This window comes from Hermetia illucens, chromosome 3 (assembly GCF_905115235.1).
Source record: "Hermetia illucens chromosome 3, iHerIll2.2.curated.20191125, whole genome shotgun sequence".
Lineage (NCBI taxonomy): Eukaryota > Metazoa > Arthropoda > Insecta > Diptera > Stratiomyidae > Hermetia > Hermetia illucens.
Genome location: NC_051851.1, coordinates 85,799,743 through 85,825,547, shown reverse-complemented (window position 1 = coordinate 85,825,547; position 25,805 = coordinate 85,799,743). Strand labels below are relative to the sequence as shown.

General features: G+C 39.8%; 1 protein-coding gene across 4 annotated transcripts in view; it reads left to right on the top strand.

Annotated features, from left to right (window-relative positions):
- The window catches only part of LOC119650737 (nucleolysin TIAR-like), a 360,280-nt gene that overhangs the window by 265,190 nt on the left and 69,285 nt on the right, over positions 1-25,805 (top strand). The window lies entirely within an intron of this gene.

Below are 25,805 nucleotides of genomic sequence, written 5' to 3'. Positions count from 1 at the left end.
GTTCTTCAGCTACTATCGGCTTCGCTTTGTAATTCATTTATTGCCATCTATCAAGATTGCAATTAATTGCGCTCCTTGCCTTCGCTATTTCCATTTGGAAGTGAATTTGTCAAGCTGGATCTCTCGAATCCAATCCCGGAAACTTCCTAGGATTTGTAAATTAATTGCCAATTTTATCTTCTATAACCCTTGATTAGGAACTCCGAATTCGAAGTTTCGTTTATTCCCTTCCTATAAATAAAATGTGGAATCTATGCGCTAAAAATGTGTTGCAGAGTATTTACAGTGAGCTCAGTTGTACATATGTATGCCGGGGGTATTACTTTTGATACGACAAAGTTATTGAAGTAGATGAACTGTGTGCAAAACTTTACAATCCCAATTTCCTATACTAATTGCAGCAATAAATTTCAAGGAGTTTACCATTCTCCGGCCGGCAACCTTATAAATTTATTTTTGGATTTTACGATTTTTAGTCGGTGTTTGTTCGATTCACTTTTTCCCTCGGAAACAAACAAAATAAACCAACTTTCCAGTGCAATATAGCATACATAAGGGTCTCACGAAAAAAGTGGAAAAAGTACTGAAAAGTCAAATAAATTTAATTTTTCCTCATGCTCATAATGGCGGCGACGATACGTTGCGAGAGCCACATAAAACTAAATTTTGCTGTGGATTATAAAGTGTATTTGCCAGGGAAAAATGGAGGGTATTTATTATGTACTGCTTCTTTCTATAATGCTACTGCAACATAAATTTTCCATTCTTTTCGGTATGGATTTGGGCATTATACGCTTTGTACGGATACTTTTTGGGAGCAAAGAGGGCACCAAATGGGGATCTATTAGATCATACTACGTAATAGATTCAGGAGCGTATAACTACGTGCATGGCCTGCGTCGAGCAAGTGACAGTTTTATAATGTAATTTTAAATGGGCCAGGAAGTGGATTAATAATTTAAAAGCTCAGTTGATAGCTGGCGAAATATATTCCCTTTATTTAAAAAATATAGTATCTCCGAATGCTTTGGATGCATTCGTTGATTTATTACTAGCAAAATCTTGAATTAGTAAAATATGCAGGTTTTAGTGAATTACTTACAGTTGGTTATCTTTTTCCATATTTTTAATTTGGTGTTATGACTATGCTATTTTAATCAATAACAATGGTATAGCTGGTGTTGGGTTATAAAGTTAAATATTCTAAGGATTGCATAAGTTTGCATCATTCGACCTTCGAACTTGATCAGCCATATTATTCGGAATATTAGGTCCTTTCTCAAAACGGAATGGAATATTTAAATCGACCGTTCCTGTGTTTAGCTTCAAATCTGGCACAGTTTGCCTTAACAGAAACTATAATCTGATACCTGCCATTGCCAAGCATAGTATCTAAGGTAAACAATTGTTTTGCTATTTTTCTGCTCCAATCATTGGAATATGGATCCAATCACAAACCATCAGGAGAGTGTAGATAATGTCGCTTACCACCAATCGTTGCTTTCCCGTGCTGTTCTTCCTTCTTGCTTTGTTTGTCGAACTTATTTGTTATCTTGAAGTATAGTAAACGGGATAAAAGAAAACGAAACCCGATGCAAAATGAAAGCGGGATACTTAGACTTTCGAACATTTCAACTAGGACTTTTTGGAGATTCTATATATGCCCCATTATTATCTTTTATATATGTGGCTAACAATTTAAACAGAGATTAATTGACTGAACTTTGGAAGTGGGAAAAATTACAAATTCTAAATTCGTCTTTGTTTAAAGTTCACCAGGTTGTGAGTGATACATGTGATACTTTTCACTCGTGAATTTTTGGTACTAACAGGAACGATGGTGGGAACGTGAAGTCGGAGTAAGAGTGGGGGGGGGGGGTGTGGCTTCCTGCGTTCATCCAGCATTGTCACACCTACGCAGAGTGCTACTTTGCTCTCCCTGTCCAGCAGACGGTCATTTTTGCTAAAGGGGATGCGGATTCGCTGGAGCAGGTTCGAACGGAGTATTACTTCCTTATTTCCGCCCAGTTAATTCATATTATATTTCATCACACTAAAACAATTTTGTTAGAAAAGTTATGTTACAAAATAGTATCACAAGCATCATCCTTGTTATATGCCCAACAAACATAATACTCTCGACATCTTATAACACTACATATTACTTGTCGCTTCTTTCCTTTCTTCAAAAAGAAGCAAAAAGCAAAATTCTCATAGGATGCTATTTTCACATGCAAAAAACAGAAAATCATGTTTTCTTGCGAACGATCAGCCGCCTTAATTTGTGTAATAAAAGCTATCGTCAGACGCGAACTTGAAATCTGTTTTCGGTGCCAAAACCAGCTAAGAGAGCAAGAAAAGAAAGCCCTGATAGATTCGCAAGCGATAGTGGACATTAGCATACGAGAACCTCGCCGCTAGAGCGGTAATATGTATCGAATGACACATTTCAAAACCACTCGGTGATGTGCTGTAATATCACGGACAGAACAAAATGTACTTATCATTAGAGTAATATCTTCATTACTTCCCTACTGAGAGGTGATGTGATGTTGTGATATTTGGTGATGTTTCAACTGCGCTCCGCGATAATAATGTGATATTACACATTAAAGTGATATTAATTTTGTGATATTATGTACTTCGCCCACCAATTTCTAATCGCAATCCACAAATACTCGACAAATAAAGGATTTTGGTGTGTCTGGCAGTTTTCAAACTCCAGGTGCTTCGTGAGCTTCCGTTAGTTTGAGATAGGATTATTCCTATTGCAGTGGTTATCAATAATTGATTCAATGCTCTATTTGGAACATTTTTGTAGAAATTGAGAGGATAGAGGTAGACGCGTCGACATCAGAAAGCTCTTTCTTTTTTGGTTCAGCCAAAAATCTACATACACTTTAACTTTGGGAGGAAATGGGCGACTACTAAGCAATAGGGTGCATTATTTGTTTAGAATAATATTTTGAATTTTATCATGGAGGGCTGAAATTTCGTTCTTGTGCTGTTTTTATTTGGCGTTTGTTTTATGCTGGATGAGTTGATTTATTGGATAATGCTGCTGAAGATCCGTTCACGCGTATTTTAAAACACAGTTCGTTGTTAGTTTGCCTGATTGTTTGGTTGTTGTAGGCCGATTTTTTTGAGGAAAGTCATTGATGCACTGACCTTCGTGGCGAAGCTTTAGTCAAGTATGTGACCTGACTACTGGTAAATCTTCAGAAGCTTATTGACAGCAGTGTCCACTTTTTAATGCATAAAAACGTTTTAGAATTTAATGTCAACAGGGTGTTTTGCCTGAAATCTCTATCAATGATTACTTTTACTGTTAGCCTATATATCAGTATTTCGAGTGCTAATCGCACTCTTTTTTTAATACCTATCTGAGGCGGTTATTAATTCATTTGCTGTATGCACTTATATTCAAGGTTTGCGATAGCAAATCAGTGCTTGATAACTGACAGCGAAATATGATATTATCTGCCCATCACATAAAAAAGGGATACAACGCAGTGTACCGATTATAGATGTGTAACGTTGCTGAGTACTATGAACAAGACCTTCTCCGCTATCTCGCTATCTACAAGATATTTTCCGCTATGTTACTGTTTAAATATAGACATATAGACACCTATTGCATCATACCCAGGGTAAGACTGCACGCGGCTTAGAGACAATTCGGTGTCCCGAAAAAAATAATAAAATTGACTAGGCTGTCCCTGAGCAACGTGCGAGGCCAGATAAAAGCAGCAGGATTACTCAACAGTGATCAGTGACGCAGCTTCTCTCCTTATAATAAATTTATTAACCTATCTGCTTCATGGCTAATACCGAAAACAGAACCAACGTAGTCGTCCCTTGCTGTAGGTATTGGCTTTATATATTTTCCAAGGAGGGTTTTTCTTGGTTGTTGAGGCTGATTTTATCTATGACTGTATATATTATCAAAAGATTTCAACGTATTTTTAAAGCTTGCGTTGCTGTACTGGTGTTCACTCTCAAGCAGGGTGCCAACGATTTTTCGAAGTATCTCAGCTAAGAGTTAGTAATTGCAATTTTGCTTGTCACAACTTTCCAAAGATAAAATTAGGGGTGACGGTCTCTTACAGCCAGAGCTTTGATCCTATAAAAGAATTTTCATAAACTAGAGTGGTATCTTTTTGGCTGGCAAAAGCTGTGTGCGAATTTTTGTGTTCCCAGTATAACCTCCCTGTAACTTTTGATCCCAGAAAGGAGAAGAAGAAGATTTCGTTTCTTGCTATTGCTTTCGTTGGTGTTCAGTTGGTGATGTTACTCTGACTTCCCAATCTAAACGAAGGCTTCCTAGGCAATTTCGCTCCTATTCATGATATTAATATCTATAACATGAGCAAGCAATGGGGTAGAGCTAATGAAGGTAATGAGGGCGGTACGTGTTTTGCTTACTCCTGGCTCTCCAATCTCCTGTCCCAGTGCTAGGTTAAGGACAAGTTGCATAGTAAACTACCTTGTCGCAGTATCCTAGAGATATTGAAAGCTTCTAGAATGATCTGGCTTGGTGCCTCACTCAATCTAATTAATTTGTATTTGTCAGCAAATAGTCTCGTCGTGACTCTGGAAAGGCGTGTGATTATTTGAATGATATCTGTCCGTTCCTAGAATTGGGGAATAAGGTTATGTGATGATAGTGTTAGCTGGTTTCACACAGCTATACTATTTGTGGATTGTATTTACTAAGGAATTATTTAAACTTCTGTATTCAAGTTCGATTGACTAAAGATTTAATTTTTATGATGAAGGCACTAAATAGCAACAACATATCAGGCCAGTTGGTGTGGAGTTGCCACCGGTTGATGCTGAAACTTAGGAGGCTAAACGAAACATTCCTAATATGTGTGCCAGAATTCTCAAATAACACTTGTAATGAGGAAGTTGACAGACTAGCCCGCTAATGGTCTAGAACGACTATGGAGCGACCAGAACTAGCTTTTGTCATGCGACCACACAGCCGAGTGGCGAAACTTGAACTCTTCCGGCAGGCGAAAATCCTTGTGAACGAACCCATGCGGCTAGAGCAACATTTTTGATGTTCTTTGAGAAGTGGGACATGAAAACGAAAGTAGGGCTTTTAACGGGGCACTGCTCTTCAAACTACCATATAGAAAATATGGGTGTAGTTGTTTCGGCTATTTCAGCCAACGTGAGGAGGAGGAAGAGGTAGTCCTGCAGTTCATATGCAGCTCCTGCAGCCTTTTCAGATTTCAGACGACGACACCTCGGTAAGGTTTCCTTCAACGAAAAATCCTGCCTAACATTTGATTGTGATTCGTGCTACATTTTGGTTAACGCCGTTTATAAATTTATCCTTCTCGTTTCCAAAATTGACCCCAATAGCCAGTGTGTATACCAAAGCAAAGTTACTTAGAACTTATAATAGGGGTTATATTCACATATGTAAAAGCTTCCTATGCAATATACCTAGCAGTGAAAGATTTAGAGACGATCCTACCCTTGAGCAGCCTAGCCTTAGTCTCTGAATTTTAATTGGTATGAAGAGAATCGTGTCGCGGAAGGTGGTCACGTTACACCTTTAAATATTCCTGCACCTAATTATTAGCATTTGCGAAAATTTGCTGCCAATGTCGCTGGTGTCCTTTTTTTGGGGAAAGCATCTCGCATCAAAGTCATAACTATTGGAAACATCACAATTGCATTTCCATCAAAACAACTCAGGTATAACTATAATCAGATTGATGTTTTGCAGATTTTTTAAAATTTCACGATTGTATATATTCCATTATGGTTTGCACGGTCCGCCACATACATCTACGTGTGAAGGAGATTGAAAGTCTCATCCAAAAATCCCATCAAATTCCACACTTTTCATTCATTCGTTTCACTCTCCCAAAAAAATGTTTAATTTCAATGACATTGTTGAAAATGTTTCTGGCTATTGCAACAAAGAATTTCTGTCGTTTGTCTACTCTATTCAATACAAATTACAAGAGAGAATATTCTGTAGTCATGTTGTGTGCCATCATCATTGTATTATTGTTATTAGAGCATTTGCGAAACGGGAAGACGAGTGATTCTCGTGTACATTCAACGGTTGTATTGGGACGATGCGGAATACCAAATTTTCTGTGTCACTATATAAAACAAACTGTCAGCGAATTACACAAAAAAATGTCACACGAATAGAATAAGCATTTGAACAAAAATTTGTCTTTTATGCGGCTCAGTGACGAACGACAGAGACGTCGACGGCAATGGCGGTAGTTGTGATGGGTTTGCTGGTATGGCTGGCGGAGCCAAGCATTAAAAATACCGACCATTCCCAAGCACTAGCAATTCTGTCGTCGTTCCTGTCTGTTGATGACATATCACGCATTCATATCACACAAAATTCCATCCTATAAGGATAAACGAGTGTTAAAAAAATCAATTTATGGCGTAACAATCAAGTGGATTGTATTCGAAATGCAGTGGCTTGAGTTGGATGATGTGATGATGGATGCAAGCTAAGTGACGGTGAATTCCTAAATTGGAGTCTTTTCCATTCTTTTTGGAATGTTGAGAAATGAGAGTCGTTGGAAATGGAATAGATATTGGCGTATATTACACATCTACAGGTTAAACCTGATTGACGCCACTCAGAGCTGCACATTTCACGGAGGTAGGGTAATGTGCAACACTTTTTTCGTTGTTCAGGGAAAATATCCATAAAACTAAATTTTTGAATATAAAATGAAGGTATCAGATAAAGGGAGGAAAATACAAAATTTCTCCATCATTATTTTTTTTAATTTAAATTTTTTGGCATTAATTTTCCGAAAGTTCGTTTTTGGTTTTTTTCGAAAAATGTGGGACGTTGTGCAATACCGGTGAGCATCAAATAATACATGCAATGATATCTGCATAAATGGCTGTAAATATTAAATGTGGAGTTCTTAAGGGGGTCATCCCGTGTGTCGGATCCGCAGAATCGAATTTTTTTTCCATCAATTGTATCTAGATAAAGTGTAGAATATATGGGTAAAGTGATTTTTTGATATTCAGAGTCGTTCGGAAATTACAATGTTACACACGTGATAAGTCACATGCCAGATTTATGTCGATCGCCGTAATAAAGCGCGTATTTATCGGTCCGAATGACGTTCGAATGACTTCGCTAAAATAACAAGAATTGAAGCCGATTGATTTAGAACATATTTCTACGGTCCGCAAAAAAAAGTAGTTTTTTTTTATTTATTGAACAAGCCGTAAAGAAACGTCAAAATTCAAAAAGAAAAGTTTAACAAAGCACCAAAAATTTACTTTTTAATATTTTTTAAGAATTCTAATTTGCGGACTGTAGTTAAGTCTTAACGTTAAAATGCCGTTTACCTTTTTTCTCTAAGATGATCGCAGCGCCCTCAAACGTGGCAGCAGAAAAACACGTTTTTTTTTGGAGATGGGTGTATAAATTGCTCTGTATTTCAATAACGAACTATGTGATCGGGCCAGAAAAATTACTATACACGCTCAAGATATTAATAAATCTATGGTGAAAAATTCGTATTCTCTTCTTCACAAAAAATTAGATTCTCACTGCCAATGTCTGCCGCAAAAAAAAAAAATCACCAGCTGTAAATATGTCAGAATTTACAGGGAAAATGTCCGGTGTTGCGAAGCCTCTTCGGATATTCAAGACCGTACAGCTCTGAATCAAGGCCTTGTCAATCACTCCAGCTACATGGGGTATCTCGAACTTTTGCCCTACATTACTGAGATACCATTCATGGATTTTTTCCCCGCGCATGACATTTTAACGGGACCAAAAAAGAGGCATTCACGGGTTGCATGCGTTGGCTATAATGAGGCGGCAGTGTCAAGGCAGTAATGTCCTTGTCAACGCACATATCGATGCATCATTCGAAACATGTGGCACGTGATTGTTCATGATCAACAGTAGCGGATAGTCTTTCTAGGTCGAAGTGAACTTGATGAAATGCTCTAGGAAAATGACAAAATTTGCTACTGTCATCCAGCCACTTTCATTTGCATACCTAATATATTCTGTTCTTGCGCGGAAACAACAAAGGTAGAATAGTATTACCAGCAGCTAAGCGCTGCCGATGGCAACGGTTACGTTGGTCCCACGTTCACTTGCAGTAGAAGAATCAAGTTTGGTCCCTTTCTGTGTGACCACTTTTACAGGTTGGGCCGGTACAGTTGAGAAGCCCTTTTGTCGATATTCTAGATTCGGTGCTCCGTAAATTGCGTCTTCTCCAAAATAGCTTTCAAATTAGCGAAAAATAGCCCACCGATGCTCTGCAAAATCCTTTTAATTGCTGATTGATTGTGGTTTCCGCATCGATATGGTGCGATGGCAGTCCATAAAGCTGTAATACCAATTTGTGGTCGGTCAACCAGCTTCCGTCCACCGGTCCGGCATCGCACATGCACGCTTTCTTCCATATTCGTAAGCCAAGCTAGCATGGATGGCTTGACCATAATTCATTTTAGCACATATCACAATGTACGACACCAATTCATTTTCCTCAGCCGATTTAAATATGTAAATCGGAAGAAATGGCCAATTAAACATGGACGGATCATACAGGAACGAAGAAACAAGTCGGGAAACCGGAAGTTGAACGCTTCAGGTATGGACGGTTTTGGGTGTTTCTCTTTTAAAAACATTTGAATGTGCATTTGTTCCATTAGTATGTAGGGAGTAATATATGCATATATTATGTGAGAATATCCATTTTCGGGTGATATTTACATTCAAAGTCTTAGATTTGCGAAGAAGTGACAACTTTGACCCATTATAACATTGTTAGTAATAGTGCGATTTCCATCAAATTAAAGTCATAGTCAATTTTTCGTGGTGCTAGGATGAACTTAAGGAGAGTTGTGCAGCCAATTACTGAAAATTATAATTATGTACTATTATTAACTTTAGTGTGTTAAGTTTAGGCACCATATAGTGGCAGCCTTTTGATTTTTTTTTCAGATTTTTGAGTTAGATAGTACCTTAGAATGGGTCTGTTAAAGAAATGATCCCTATTGAAACCCGCACCTTTCCCACAAATGTCAAAATAAAGGCCAGCTTCGGAAAGTACTAATCGAGACCTTTAATTTACACCTGCCCTTAAATGCCCTTAAATTTGACGTAGAAGGATGTAACTCTCTGTATGCGCGAGCTCTACAGTTCCTACGTTTTCAGAAAATTTGGTGTCAAGCGCTATAATCGTCTCCGTATGTGTGTGACAGACAGAAGTAAACCGATTTTAATAAGGTTTTGTTTACACTAAACCGTAAAAAGACGATTTTAGTTTATAATTAGAAAAATCACCGGCCTTCTACCAAGAATGATAGTTTAGTTTAGTTTAGATTTAAAAAAATTAAGTGGTTTGTCATCTGTAATGCTGGTAAAACTGCGCTCACCATGATGGAATTTGCGCGTTAAACTTCTTTAAATGCCGTGATAAAATGGAGAGAACCAACTCGAACCTTTCGCTAGCCGAAAAGAGTGAAATCGGATGATCGCCTTTCAGCAATTTAATTACTGCCCAAATTGCTTCAAAGCTAACCGGAACAGCAATAGCTGATATTTTCGTGGCATAGTTCCTAGAAACGTTCGAAAAGGAATTAAGATATATAGACATATTGTTTTATAAAATAATGATAAAATATCGAAGATCCCACAAAAAGTGTTGCACATCTGCCCAATGGCACTACTTGGACGGATTGGTGTCACGCTAACACCGTGTGAGATAATTACAAACTCTCTTTGGATTTTCAGAGGTATTCGGTAAATAAATAATATAAACACATTTACCTATTAGATAAGTGAAAAGAACTCATGAAGTAACGAAAATCGTGACAATAAAATCATTTAGCTTGGAAAATTTCACTTGTTTCTCGCACAGCGAAACAGCCTGCGTCTTATCCCGTGTATTTTCTATTAAAAACAAACTACTGCCAACACAAACAGATGGAAGCATTCCGTTCTGTAAAATTTCGATGCTCATACCAGATATCAACAATGTTGCACATCACCGCGTGTTGCACATCACCCCAGTTATCTTGATTTTATATCCTGGAGAAGGCGGATACCATTATTAGTTTGATCAGTACTTAATTGTAGCATTTGCATGTCGCGCTATTGATAGATGCTTTGATGGGGGTGAGGTTTTCGTACAATTCCATTTGACGCCGAGCTTCAGCTATCATTATTGAAATACTTTGTACATTCAGAATTTTAGTTTCTAAGAAAAATTTGGCAGGTGCAATGTACCATCACATACCATTATTGTAAGCTTAGCAGTCGAGTTTAAATGCGTTCCTACCCAGGACAGTAAGTTTATGCTGCGTTGTATTGTACATTTGTAAGGTCTCAATCTATGAACTCGCTCCTGGTTTCGCAGTCAAGATGCTATGTTTGAGAATCCGATAGACCAGAAAAGAGAAGAAATATATCTCTTGTCTTTTGTTCTGGGACAGGCTTACCGGTAAAACACCACTGTTACTTCTAGAATACTAATCTGGAACTGTTTGATGCATCATATGGACTACGTTCCTTCAGCTTAAGAGTTGGACCCTCAACTCCTCTGTGATCTTTTCTGCCGTTTTTAGAATGCCTTGACTATAACATTTCATCCCGTTCCCTATGCCCGTGCTTTGGACCACTGACGTAGAGAATGTGGTAATTATCGTCAATGACCTCTTCCTACTTTGGAATAAATATAGTCAGCCGAATGTGCTTTCGTGATTTTGTGAACATAAGATCGAAAATACCCGTGTAGAGTAGTTGGATTACATTAAAAGCTATTTCGCATGCCCCTGATAAGTTGTGTGGCCCATCTCGGTCTCCTAGGATTACTTCCATGTGCTAAGAATGTGAACCCGTTGTTCGCGAGTAACCATTTTTGTACATTCCTTACATTTCTTAAGGTATATAGACCTCCACTTCACAGCGTGCAGAATAATTAGAATAACTTTTAGTATCACTAACGCCCCTGCTGCCAAAACAATCCAGTGGGCGGACAATAAGCTAGTAATCATTGAAGTATCGTTACTAGTTTGCAGTATATTTGACTTGGGGCATTTTCCATCTGCTGACTAATCATGAACAATTTCACTACAGTTTTGCTCAGAATGCTCGTCTTCAAGTCTATCATGATATCGGAGTATTTCATCGGCGGCTCCAACTCGATCGTAATCTCCCATTCTAATATTGTTTGATTGGTCAGAACGCTCACTGCGTTTCTCTTCAAAATTAGGGAAAATCGGTGCGGAGCAATTCATCCATTTTCTGATAGCATCACTGCTCCCAGTGTACCCTGAGTTTGTTCGTCCGGACGTAAAGTGAACGCGAAGTGAACACGATCACTTTATTCGGTTAGATAAATCGCATCAGCAAGCTTTAACGCTTGTTCGCTGTGCCCAAAATACTGACAAGATCATTCGTCAATAATAAAATATCCCTCTTCGTGGTTAAGCTCGGCTCAGATACGATTGCTGAGGCTTTTTTGATTTTAGCTGCTTTTATAGAATGTTGTTAGCCATGTGGTTAGGGTCTTTAGGTGACCAGCTTATAGCGATGACCCCATGGTTTCCTGGTCCATATGGTTCATGTTCCAACTAAGTTATCTGTATTAGGCGATGCCGGCTTTACGGCTTTTTACCAGGGCAGAAGCAAATCGTCAGAGGCTGCCTCACCTCCGCCATGGGAGCAGCGTGCTCCTTTATATAATTCGCAGAATACAACATGACTACGAATTATATTGAGCGCAAATCCGCCCATACTATTGACCAAAGCTTGGCCAGAGCCGAAAATATTTTTTTAAGACTTGCAGGGTCCTAAGTTATCTTTTTGTTGATTTCTTCCTCTGTGTGCGAGGAGCAAATTTCGAAATGTGGTAGTTACGTTCCGAACGCATGTCCGCCTTTGTTCTTGCTATGGATACTGCCCCACAGGACATCCAGCGTCCAGCGCCTTACACACTGCTCTATGCAGATGACGTTTTTGTAACGCCTCGCAACAAAGCTGTGAGGTTACACAGCTGGCATTCTTAATTATCGAAGAATCAATGAACACAGATCCACAATTTGCCGCAGTGCCGTTTGTGCTGCCGCAGCTATCTTGTAGTAACAGAGACGGGGATGTTGCGTTGGATGAATAGCAGAACGCGTTATGATCACATCTGAGAGGCATCTTACATGAACACAATCATGTAATTCGTATTAATGATAATTCGGAAGCTTATATCTCCCGGAACATCGAGGTCCGTGCGAAACCAAACGACAATGGCTTGATATGCTAAATGAGGACTTCTCATAACAGAAAGCCTGCGACCGGAAAAAGTATCGTATTCAATTTAGACGAGTCAGCCAGGCTACTGAACGCAATAAAGGCTAACGCGTAAAATTTGCACGTCAGGAAAGTGTGCTTGAACTGTGCCGCACGAAAGAGCTTTCGCGTTAAAGTCCCCTCTAACTACTGAGTCCGCATATCGATACTCCCTTTGGGGGGTAACATATTAGTTCAGTTTTCTCGTGCCATTTGTCCTATCGGTGCGTGAGTAGTTAGACTCATATACATACTCGTTTGTAGGAATAGATCTCGTAGCTAGACTTTTCACACTCTGGATTTGTTCTCTTAAGGCTTAGTGTCGCTACTTTTTGCGTATATCACGTTGCTTGCAAGGAATACAGCATTCTTGTAATGCGCATCTTGGTTTTATGTCCGCGTCTTCTACATTATAGCTTCTGGCTTTCCCTTTCGACCCCCAACCATGTGCACTTGAAGCACATTAGAGTCGGCCTTCTGTGCATTTTGCAGATTAGCCAGGGAAATTCTTCTAATCTTAAAGTAATTTTGAATTCTTTTCTCAGTTGCCTGAAAGTTTTTTCCGAAAGGTGCAGCATATAGTACCAGTAACAAAGTAACCCCTTTGTACAAACTAGCACTCGTCTTGTTGGTTTTTCAAATGGAAGCTCTCGAATGATATCCTCCTGCACCTTCATTCAGTACTCTGGTTTCTGTTGTCTACTTCCTCAAAAGTAATCGGTTCGTTCTTGTGTTCATCGCTATTCTTCTGGCGATAGTGGGCTTATTTCTAAGGTAAAGGTTCAGTTGGGTTGAGCGGCAAATTTTGCTTTCCAGGCAACGGTAATTTGACGGTACATACAAATTCTCGTTGTCGTTGTATGTAACATCTCCAAACAAAGTGAACTTCCTTTAATATAAAGGCGATACCTTCACCATCAGATAGGATATCCTTGGATAATTTCTGGATCCTTTTATTTTTTTTCTCTTCTGGAATATTGCGTGTAAATGCATTTTCTTTCTTATCCTCATAAGTTCTACTTAATATGGCTTATGGGAAACCGACTACCGAATTTGGATGGTTGAAGCCTTGACCATTGCGGCTCATCATGATATCAGAGTGTCAGTGTTATAACACAAGGCTCTCGTATGGAAGATCCTGGTTCAAATTTTACTGGAGGTACCTGGTACCTAAGTCAAATCAGGGTAATAATCTCGGGCGAGCGCAATGCTGGTCACATCGCCTCCCATAGGGTACTATAATCCTGCAGTGTACCGTTGCGGTCTCGAATGAAATGTTCTAAAACACTTCAAGGCTCTGATACAATTGGATTGTTGTGCGAACGATTATTATTATTATTATGAAAGTTTTGATAAGACTTTTACATATGTGGCACCTAATATCTGCGCGAATCTGGCCATATAGAAGTTTTTTTTAAAGGTGGAAATCTTCAAAAGGCCAACCCCGTGGACAACGTTCTAAAATTTTCACCCACCAAACTTCCTCTCGCCCAGCTAAGACTGAGATTTTCTCATCCAACAGCTTTCTTTGAAGACCATGTGGTCAACCCCTATGGTTGGCTCGCTGAGGAATTGGCTATTCCTCAGTAGCTTATATAATCAGACATCCTTTATGTTTGCAAGTCTCACTATATTGGATATATCAGTCAATTTTCGACGTTCGTTATTGCTTAATTGCTTGCCCCTTCGTCGACGGTCACCTGGGAATTCCTCCTCAACAGCCAGTACATCTGTCTGTATCTGGTATTTAGCTCGTCCTTCTCTCTTAGGATGTGTATTTTCCAGCTGAGCTTAGCATCAAGTGTCATACCTAGATATTTAATCTCATTCGCTTGTGGTATATCTTGTCCGTTTATGATGATTTTAGCTGGACTTTCTTTTTTGTTTGTGAAGCTAATGCCCATTGAATTGCTTTCGTTTAATTTTATTTTCCACTTCTTGGCGCATTCTACAATATTGTCAATAGCTGTTTGTAGCTTTATTTTTGCTTCCTCTGTGGTTTTATGCCCGTTAAGATAGCGGTGTCGTCCGCATTTAGCAATTTTGTCTTCATCACAGCAAGGTGTACCATTGGCTCAGAGTACGTTCCTTCGTATTTCACTCTGAATAGGCGCTCGGCTACATATAATCTAAGGATCTCGAAAAATTCTACGGAAGGACCCTATGCAATTTATACAACTAATCGTGGTGCCATACCTTATCAAAGACCTGGGCGATATCGGGAAAAATGGCTGAGCACATTAATTGCATTTTCTGTCTATATTATCGAGAAACGTATTTTAATCTGAAAGCTCCATTAATTATTTGTAATAATTTGATTAGACCCTTTTCTGGCAATTCTCTTTGTATTCTCACTATAATAATAATTTAATTTATGTCCTCAGCTTATTTAGTTTTACACGGCTTATTGGGTAATGGTCCACTTTTCTGACTGGAGTTGAGCATTTAGACGCTTGTGCATCTACAGGCTGGAAGGTACGTTCTAGGTGCTTCTCGCATTACCTGTGCGGACGAACCCATTTTCTGTTTTCCTGTTTATTAGCTGGGAATTGTTGTCTAGGTTTTTTTATGTCTTTCACAGTATGTGTCTTTTTATGCTGCCAGATTTGTGATATATCTGTTGAAGTACTCGTGTTTTAAGGTTCTGTGTATAGCAAAATCTTGTTAAAATCGGTTTACTGTTTGTCTGTCCGTCTGTCTGTCTTGTCTGTCACACGCAAATTTCTCGGAGACGATTGTGGCGATTCACACCAAATTTGCTGGAAAGATGGGAATTGTGAACGTTCACGCATACAGTTACATAATTCTTCGTCGAATTTAAGGTGGTCCCCATACATGCTCCGAAATAACCTTTATAACGATATTTGTTCCAATAGTATATTGCTATAATTTTTAGTAATTGGTTGAAAAACTCCCCTTTAATTCATCCTAGCGCCACGAATTTGCAACAACGTATGGTATAACATAGAGCATGATCTTACTAAGTTTGGTATAAATCGCACTATTATTAACAAAATATTATATAATATATTATAGTTGTCGTTTCTTTGCAAATTCAAGGCTGAATATTCTGGATATTCTCACATAATATATACATATATTACGTGTTACGTACAAATGGGACAAATGCACACTCAAATGTCTCTATAAAAGAAATACACAAAACCTTTCCTTCCTGCTTCCGGTTTCCCGACTTGAATATTAAGGCTTTAGCTTATTTGTTGGGAAGTTTATGCTCTACTTTTCCCTGCAATTAGTTCGTTGACCTCAGCAGGGCAATCAATACATTTCTTATTCAGTCCATGATGAGTAGGGGTGCTTTCCTAAGCCGCTTCTTGAATCTTCATCGTTAGCAGATCGATTTCCTCCCCGATTTGATAAGCAGTGTTGATATGATCATTTATGCGAATCTTTACTTCGAAGAACTTCTTGGCGATGCGCTTTCCCAAAAATCAAAATGAAATGAAAATGAAATTGTTTACGAGAATCTTCTTTTATCGATGCTTGGATATCAGAACCTTTCCTCTGCATTGCTTTCATTGGGCTTGTTGTCTAAAAGTTTCATGGAAAGACAGCAGATTTGAGTTCTTTGTCATTCCCTGTTTGAGTTTTAGCATAATTTGGTAGGTTTATCAAAATATCCTGAACGCGCCAGACTGCGTCAATTTTAAATATTTGCCGTTTCTTGGAGGAGTATTGAAGTCTTCGAATTTGGTAAAATATGATGCACTACTCGCTACTGCTTAAAGCGCCGGATTTCGATTTGTTTCCTTTGATTCACAGTCCGCTGTTCAACTCAATTTAAAGACTCTACTGATTTATTGATAAACTCGTCGGTCGAATCAAACAAATCTATAAGGTCGTTTCACGTTTCCTAAGGGAATCATGGATTTTCCTCCGTTGATCGTGAAATCCGCATATTGAGTAGTTCGGCTCCATGGATGGTTGATTCCTTTGTTTGATCCACTTTTTCCCTCTCTCCCTGGTATAAAATGTAAGCCTTGCTAGGGCAGAATCTCAGCTTCACGAAGTGATCAAAAGAGAGATATAGCCAAACTGCTTTTAGAGGACCTGAACAGTTGACCTGCAATATGATGTAAGTTGTTCGATTGGAAGCAACGTTTCGAAACCAGCTCTCAGATTGTCTCCGCTTCCAGTCTGAGCAAATTAAATTTCTGGTATGGTGTCAATGGAGTCTCGTGTGAATCAATATGAGTAAATTAACTGTTGGATAGTCCACAACAAACTTGGTCGGTTATCAGAACATCGGAGAGTTCTTAAAGTCTTAAAGTGTGAAAAAAACCTCGAAATGAGCAACTTTTGAAATTCGTGCATACAATTCTAAGCTCAAAATATAAGCCTGTCTGCTGTGCTACTTCTGACCAAGGTTAATAAGTTTGTGATAGATCCTGGCTGTGCTACTTCTTGAACGCAATAAAAATATTTGAGGAAACATTACAGAATTAAAGGCACGAAAGCTTCCGATCACTAACTCATTCCTGTGTCATTCCCCTGTCTACGTTTACTAGCGAATAATGTGAAACTATTCCACTAACACATCAGTCAGACAATCACAATAGTTTGCTATAAAATTGCGTCCTTCAAGTGTAAATGAAAGAACTTGTACTAATTTAGTACCCACATAAATTTTATTGCTACCGTTTCTTCGATTTAATGCCATGAAAATAAAATTTTCGTATGAATCATGTTCCTATTGGGTTGGGGGCAAATTAAAAGAAAACTTATGGCAGATTTGCGTTTCATTTGATATTTTCCGTTAAACGTTCACTTATTTTTTTAATTGTCCTTAAATGTGAAACGAAACCTGTGCATTTCATTTGAAAGCAGGATTTATAGTGTGAACGAATTATAATTCTGCTACAAATTGTCTGCATCCTGGAGGAATGTTAATTATATGTTGTGCACATTTAGCTTGGTGTATGGTTTGATGTTTGATAAGACGTTCGTTTTGCGGTAGTTTTGAAATTGTTTTCCCCTTAAGAACATGAAAGAACGTGTGATCATCAAACTATTTAATAGCAAAAAAAATTTAGAAATTAACTTTCCCATTCAAAGTTTAGTGTAATTTAGAATGGAGTGTGGACTGTGAATCTGTTTCTTTTGGAGAAGTTGGGGATTAGATCATTAGATCATTGTTTGGTATTGCGTCCAGCCTGGCTGCTTTACTTCCCTTCACACACAAGCAACGATAAGCTTGCCTTTTCTTAGAACTAGAATATCCTTCTGTCGTTCCGCCAGGGTTTCTGAAATCTGTATTATTTCTGCGGCTTGGTATAAAGGCATTACAAGTTGCGACCACCTTGCTGAGAATTTGCCCCCACTTTTTGCCGTACCTATTGGCGTCGAACTTTCCCTGAATATCTCAGTGACCACTTCTGCGTCAAACACCTTCGAACTCCACTGCTTCGGTTGACATGACCTTATAATTCGCGGATACTCCGTTCTCCTGATCTTTCTTACACTATACGTTAATGGCTGCTATTTGCGAACTAAATGATTTGCTACTTAAGTACGCTTATCAAGGCAATGGTTATGAAGGTAATATCGATCACTGAGTCTGTCCTTCTTTTGCAGAAGGGGTAAGAATTTCCGATGTTAGCAAGCGCAATGTTTAGCCACAAAAAGGCTTTCGGCGATCGTAATTTTGCTTTCACGCTCTGTAGATCTTCAATTTAACACTTGTTTATTTAATATTCACTCATTCTTCATTCGCGCTTGCAGCAACCAAGATATCAACGACTTAATTTTAACTTTGGCACTACAATTTGCATCATACAACATGTGATCAGGGGTCCATCAAATTTCCATCTGAAACAAGGAAACTCATACGATCTAGACTTCCCCAGCTCCGTTTGTAATTCAAAGTAGCTGCACAAATTTCCTTCTCCTCATCTTCATCGCCGTAATCTCGTCACGTGGGTCAACTGCATCCCCGTCACCTCGTTTCCTAGGAATTTATCTGTCAAATTCTTGTAATCCTTTTGTCTTGTATATTCCGGAGCTCTCCGGAAAATCTCCCTTCTCAGTTGCCAGGTCATCCTTGCTCTCGGTAACAACCATGTCCAGATGGGGCTTCTTTCGTTCTACTTGTTCCGTTGTGTTCGGTTCCCCCTGCTGCCGACTCTTTGAACTGACTGGGCTTTTTTGGTATTGAATGTTTTCTACCAATATCCTGCGTCAGTCCTGCTCATCTCTTCATGCTCTCTACAGCGTTCCTTTTAGGGTTTATTTGGGCGACTCGTTTTTTTCCTCCTAGCAGCAATAGGCACCTGTCGTGATGGAGTTACCTCTGGAGTTTCTAAAAGCCCTATCTTGGGTGTGCTGTTCAACTCAATTCGCCTGTTTGCAAGAATCATGAAGATTTTGGATTACCACCCTTTGGATTGAATGGATTTTGGATTACTGCCCACAAATACAAATCGAAAGAGTGCGATGACCCATAAGACTGAGAACCTTGATTTCGTCGACCTGCATGCTTATCCGCATTGAAACCATTTGACCATGGTCTATAGTTTGGTAAAAGAAAAAGTAGATGTTATCAGCGTAGCCAAGGTGCTTGAGGAAAAGTGACATGATCCGCTGCACCCTTCATGTCCTCCAAGTCAAGGCATCGTAAGAACGTTACCGCTCGTAAACTCAGCTTTCCTGTTCAAATGCTTCTCAGATTCTATTTTGATGCAACATGTGACATTTTGCGCCATAACATCCCCGGAATACGTCAAATGTTCACTCATTGGAAGAAATCTCGGATTCTCAGGAGCTGCAAGAAACAGATCCTTCACTCGTTGTTTACCATCAATTTTGATTCTGCTTAGAGCAGCAGTCCGTATATATTCTCGGGTTGGCAATTCTATCCATAAGAGGTAGAGTTTCACGGTATGTGATTCGGTTCAGGACCCCGCTGAAGTGCTTCCTCTACCTCTTGAAATAATCATCACAGTGGCCTGCAGTTATCTTCCTTTACACGACCATTGAAAGACTTTCGAACTTCTTCAAGCTTTATCACCGAACGGTGTGCCACTGATGAGGCACCAAATATTGTAGAAATCCATTAATTTTGTCATTATTGTTTTTATAATCACCAATATCATGCCTCTTTATCACATGGTCGAACAAGATGTGGTTAGAACAAATTTGGCATTTAGATCAACTATTGCGATTACAATGTTATAACCGCTGATAAAAAGCATTTTTTGTCTGTATATCACTATTTCAGAAAAATTGGTTGGCACCTATCGCAGCCCAATATTGGTGGTCCATGACCTGGATCGAAATCTCGCTGTGAAGGTCCAGCCGAAAACTGTATCCCATGTCTTGAGGGCACCCTTTGCAGTAGCTTTCAACAACAGTCTCATGCTGGATTTCCATCTGTTACCACTAGGGTTTGTCAAGTACAGAAGCACAGTGCCGCAGGAAGGATGCGAGCGCTCCTTAGAGTTCCACCACCTCAGTTCGTTTAATCAAAAATCATTCTGGGAGCCCTATTACTAGAAACATCCACACATTCCAAACTACTACAAACATTAGCTTAACAACGCCTACGCGTCATCGTTCACGGTTTACTCAAATGGGTTGGAACTTCTTCTAGGACTTCCTGAGAACCCTACTCTCCTCTCCTACTGTTCCGCGCCAAGCGTTCCAAGGGCAACCCACCCAAGAATTTACGAACTTGGTCTAGGTATTGAGATAACTGCATTTCCAGATTTAAGACAGGGTAGCGAAGGCGGATTTGAAGTGTTAATGTGTCTAGCGACAACAAATTCGCTGCCATCGCGGCAAGAAAGGGCGCTTCCTAGATATGCAAATTGAGCAATATTTTTGATGGTCTGCCCATTAATGCAGATAGGGAAAGTGCGATGACCCGTCAGACTGAGAATCTTGGCTTTTTTGGTACTTTCAATATTTCATGATTCGATGAAGAAGCAAATGAATATCATTACGGAGTTCAGGTGTTGTAGGAAAGATGTCATAGTCTATCGAAGTCCTCCATGTCTTCCAGACAAGACAGCATTAGGAATGTCGCTGATAATAGCAAGAAATAATATCGGTTGGAAGATGCAATCCTGGCGAACTTCACTTAGGACGTGACATTTTGCGTCATAACACATACATATATATCGCTCTGATGATAGCTGCCAGTTCTTACGAAATGCCTCTTTTGCGTAGAGCACTCTAGATACACGCATTGTTGATGAAGAAGCGGAGATCTGAATTCTAGGCACTGCCCCAAAATGATCCGCAAGGTGTTGATGTGATCAGTGCAGGAGGAACCAGAGCAGAAACTGATCAAGCTTTCTTCTAGTATTTTTGCCACGACAAAGAGCACGTGAGTGTGTCTCCAGTTGTCAACACTCGAAACCGCCGCCTATTTTCGGGACTTTAGCCACTCTCTGCGAAAGGTTTCGTATTCCCAAGATTTCTGTATGAGTTGAAGTACCAGCCCATATCCAAATACGGTCGATTTCATCCAAAAGAGGTGGAACTTTACCGGATGTGATACGGTTGCGAACCATGGTGAAGGGCTTTATTCAACCCTTCAGGTGTGAATGCGGAGTCTAGCGTTATCGTACCCCGCAGATCCATCGAAATATTTGCAAATACATGCCAATTCTGTCGTGATGCGGTATATAGTTCTGATATCATTCCTATTTGAGGTTGCTTCTGCTTCCCTGATCAGTGTAATAATAGTTCCCTCTTGTAAGGGCGTATACTAAACTTGCAATCACTTGTAGGGACCAAAAGAGTCCTCAATCCTTTATGTTCATTGATCTGCTTCCACGATTCCGTCAATTAGATCTTATGCTGCTTTTCGTGGCTTGCCCGCCGATCTGATTTTTAACAGAAATCCAATCCTCATCAATATCCTCAACTGGGGGAACCGGGATTATTCCCGGTGTATGCCGTCTGATCAGCAATGAAGCCCTCTAATTGTCGAACTATGTGGACACGCTGGATCACATAAGGGACCAATGTTGAAGTTGGGAGGTTGCAGCTCGCAGCCCTGAGAGAAACGGCAGACGCAAGACGTGGTCATAGACATGCGACTATTATATACCCCTTTTGTTTTGCACGAGTTTATTGCTAATCGCAATGTAATTATTGCTAATCTAATTGTTCCTACGGTCCCAGTCAGTTGAGAGTTATCCTTAGGCAAGCTATCTGCTCGAGCACCAGTGTAGTCACCGCCTCTGCATAAATCTATAAATACATTATTATCGCTATGGTCGCCAAGACAGTGCCTCCTCACCATATGTGTGGGCAAAGTGTTGTCGCAGCCCTCCTTCGCATTCAGATCACCTTTAGGAAATCATTCCTAAACTAGAAGGTGTTTTCCTCCCCTAGATCTGAAATCTCCGTTGTGAAGCAATGCCCAATGGTGGTGCTGGATCGGAGTCTTGCAGACAGGATCTTATCAGAGCCCGACTCGTAGGTCATTAGAGCGCACTTATCGACACCAGATTCATATCTACTAACATTGAGCTTCCCAAATCACAAAAACAAAATGCTGGACTACTTTTCAAAGTCCCACCATTTCACTTCATTTAGGCTCAGAGTGTGAATTGTAGCTCCTGCGGATCCACCGTTAAGTTCAGCGCATTTGCGTAACATGAAGTGATCATTACAGAGTTGTTCAAATATGTGCAAGACTTCTAGCTCTTCAACTCTGATGCTGGCCTATTTAAACTCGACAGTTTGTTGAAGGATATTTGTTGTATTTGTCACATAGAAAATTAAATTTCTTTGGGAGAACTACTGTGTTCTCTTTTGCACTCATGTATCTGTAGGACAGTGAAATTGCGCTTAAAAACTGATGATTATAATTACCTCCAGAGTTTTCGTATCAAGGGTCTGAGCTGAATGAATGAACCTAAATGCCAGAGCCATTCAGTTAAACTCGAGATTCAAAACAGACTATACTACAGGAATTAGACTACAGATCGAGTATTAATATTACAATGCAACTTTATAGTTCCGGGCAAAACGCAGCTTTCAGATGCAAAATATATCTGTAATTTGAGGAGTAGCATATTCCTGCCTTCCATATATGGTATGTACATATAAGTTGATAGTGACGAGACCGACTCCTGGACACACTAGGAATCTGATGCTTTTAGAAGATATTCAATATGCAAAGGTACGTAATTTGTGTACGTGGACGTACACCTTGTGAACAGATATATTTCGGACGAGGGATTCTGAGAAACGGGTGCAAATAAATGAACAAATGGACCAGGTTTGTACACAAAACACTTCATTTCGTATTTCTGTGAATTGCTACCTAACCAGCTCCACTTGCCAACGGTCTGTCTCTAGTCAAGGCGTTTTCGGTCCTAATGTACCTTTGCGTCAATTCCTGAGTACCATTTAGTATTTGGACAGAAAATGAAAATGGATATTGCGTGATAAGCTGCCCCATCTAGCATTTCATCTTATCAGATAGAAGTGAGTAAGATTCGGTTTATGTTGGCCACGCTTCCCTTTCATTTCATCAGTGGGAAATTCTCGTTCGCTTTTCAGTCTGCTGGGGGATGTTCCAGTCCAAATTGTATATCATTACAAAAATGTAGTTGAGGGTAAAGCGTTGGATGGTTTGTGGCATTCTTCAATGTTTTCAAGTTGAGAAAACTGTTTCTGTCTTATCCACATTCATCCTGGAGATGAGAAATTTCAGTTTCCATCCGAGAATCGGAGTCGTCGTTTCCGTTGCTTTGTTTTCCCTTTGGGTCGGAACTTAGTTAAGAATTAAATTACCGGAGATATCGTGAATATTAGATTAGACGAGAGAGATACGACAATGGAGCCAGCACGATGAGAAAGCCGTGCCAGGGGATGAACAAACGAATAAACAAATGACAACAACAAGGACCATAGTAATCGTAATTGGTATCTTTCCATTTCTATATGCTGACTTTCGAGCACAGCACCACTTTAGCAGCATGTACCAATTATACAGTCGCCTGTCAGGATGAAGGACAAAGCGATATTCTGTTAGTTTTATTTAAAATTTTTTGTAGTCTTTACAGGCTTGCTCGTAGGAAAATGGCACTTATTTGTATTCAATCCTCGTAGAACCTTTTTAAAGCGGGGAAGAATGTAAAATTATTGCGCAATTTAGCGTTCAACTTCTAAATAATTAAAAATTGTTTCCTGCGGAACAAACTTTGTTTACGGCGGATAGGTTTTCGGCACAGCCATTGAACCCCGCTCGAAGCTTTGACCTTGCCCAATTCAGGTTTCTCTTGCTTACGTTAGATTAGCTTAGCCATACATCCTTCTTAAAATTGGAAAGGGATCTCGTTGAAGTATTATATAAGGAACGCTGTTGGCATTGAAGTGTATTCATTGCGACAATTCGATTTGTATTACTTCTTACCACCAACCCTCTAGCCTATTCCCTGCTTTTGCCAAACGGAACAGTCCATCTACTTTTAAAGTAAACTGTCCGTTCTGCGTAAGTCCCTCTCGTGTTACAACATAATAGCATTACGACGCGTTCTCATCTTCCGGGACATACTTTAAAAAGGCTGAAGAGAAGAGCGATGGTCTCACCACTATTGGGGGCATGTTTTGCATTAAGTTATTTGCTCGGCGATGTCGTCTTTTTATTTATTCACTTCCGTTTAGATGCTTTAAGTTAATCCCAATTGAACCGACGACGACGTTAAGTACACTCTAGAAAGCCATTCACCTTGATTCGATTTCTTCGGTTTCTATTCCATCTCCCATCCCTAGCTCCGGGCTACCGTCTTCGATACGCTACAGTACGTTACGAGGCGTACATACATTTCGAAATTCTTTTTCTCATCCCTTCGAAGTTCATCAGTTTCAGCGTCCGTTACTTTACCTTAGCTTTGATGGGGCTCAGAGAGCTTTCTGGTACCAGCTTCTTGGTAGGATCATCTTCAAAAAGATAAAACCAATTCGTTTCGGTCTGTTCGTGGTGTAGCCAAATAATTGAATAGGACTACTGAGTAAACACTTAATTTCAAGAATGGAAAAAAGGACTGACGGGAAATTAATTTGATTTCAAATATAATTTCGTCGTCGTTCCTGAAAAGGGTGCAGTGAAAATGGCGACATTGACGATAACGAGAGAGCTGGTTGATTTCATTCATTTATTTTTTATGGAGACTTTCTTTATTTCTGCCAGTGAGTTGTAGGTGGGCTTAAGGAGAGCTTACTTAATTACTTCCTCTTTTGAAGTCAGATTTTGCCATTAAGGGATGTTTACGAGAGTTAAGGTTTTTTAGGCAAGCAAAAATCGATTAATGTGGGTTGTGTGCTTTTATTATTTAATGTACCTCCTTCTTAGGAAATCTCGAATTCGTCTCATAGAATGTAGATCAAAAGCTGTAGTCTGTTGCTAGGTTGGGGGATATTTAGTTGAAAAGCGACGAATTTCTTTGTTGACACCTACGAATAGTTCCACCAAAATACGACGTTAACTGACCTGCTTGGAAAGAGGGTCAGATCTTTGATGCTCTGCTTAGATTTTCCAGGCGGTTGTCACGGTGCAACTTTATAATGCTGAAGGTTTATGTGGATTGTTTCTAGCATTTCTCGGCCTCTGTCTTTCTTTCGACTTCTTAAGAAATTACTCTATATTTTTTTAGCCATCGCCAATTGTTACAAATGGCACTCAACGTGAGTCGACAACCTTGGTAAAGTTTCAGTACAGGACGTTGGTCAAAAAACTTAAAGGGTATGATGATCATCGTGACGGAGTACTGATGCGTAGAAATCGAGAGAAGGTAGTTGTGGGCTTCTAGCCGTTCATGATACCTATCAGCATGGCGGATCCCTAATATCATTTGGTGATAAGTATTCAATAGCCTTCCTAGTACTCAAAGCTCTTACAGTACAAGAGTACAACGCAATGATCTTGCCAGTCCTCATGTATTCCTCGGAGACTTGGTTCTTAGCAAGAAAAATTGCGAACTCTAGACCGCGTTCGAGAGAAAAATCCTCCGAAGAATTTTTGGCCGCCTACATGAGGATGGACGATTCCGTAGGCTACATAACGACGAAATATATGAGCGATATCATGACCGTTACGGTGGGCGGGTCACTTAATCCGTATGGGTGAGGATGAGCCAGCCTAGAAAGTGTATAAGGAAAATATTAATGGTAAAAAAAAACGAGGCGGACCCTGCCTGAGATGGAGCGATGGCGTAGGTCAGGACGCCAGATAGCAATTTAGGGATATCAAATTGGTGTACCTCGGCGCATAGCCGGGATGTATGGAGTTCCTTATTGAGGCAGGCCTAAACCGGATGCCGGTTGTTGCGCCGTTGATGATGTTGATGATGAATGGATTCAAATGGAATAAAGCCGCTGGACTCCAAGACCTCCCACAGAGTTATTTATCGCTGCATCTACAGTTACTGTGGATCTGCTGCTTGCATTCGTACCGAAATCTTGGGAGACCTTTCCAGGGAGTGGAAGAAAGGGTCGATCGTTA